The sequence below is a fragment of the Geospiza fortis genome, unplaced genomic scaffold, assembly GCF_000277835.1.
Source record: "Geospiza fortis unplaced genomic scaffold, GeoFor_1.0 scaffold1056, whole genome shotgun sequence".
Taxonomy (NCBI): domain Eukaryota; kingdom Metazoa; phylum Chordata; class Aves; order Passeriformes; family Thraupidae; genus Geospiza; species Geospiza fortis.
Genome location: NW_005054680.1, coordinates 45,419 through 45,805, shown reverse-complemented (window position 1 = coordinate 45,805; position 387 = coordinate 45,419).

The following is a 387-nucleotide window of genomic DNA, read 5'->3' as shown; positions in this document are numbered from 1 at the left end:
GGGATGGGATGCTGGGGATGCTGGGGATACTGGGATGGCATAGTGGGGGAACTGGGATGGGATAGTGGGGATACTGGGGGAACTGGTACGGCAAACTGGGGATACTGGGGATACTGGGGATACTGGTATGGCAAACTGGGGATACTGGGGATGCTGGGGGAACTGGTACGGCAAACTGGGGATACTGGGGATACTGGTATGGCAAACTGGGGATACTGGGGATGCTGGGGGAACTGGTACGGCAAACTGGGGATACTGGGGATACTGGGGATACTGGTATGGCAAACTGGGGATACTGGGGATACTGGGGATACTGGTATGGCAAACTGGGGATACTGGGGATGCTGGGGGAACTGGTACGGCAAACTGGGGATACTGGGGGTACTG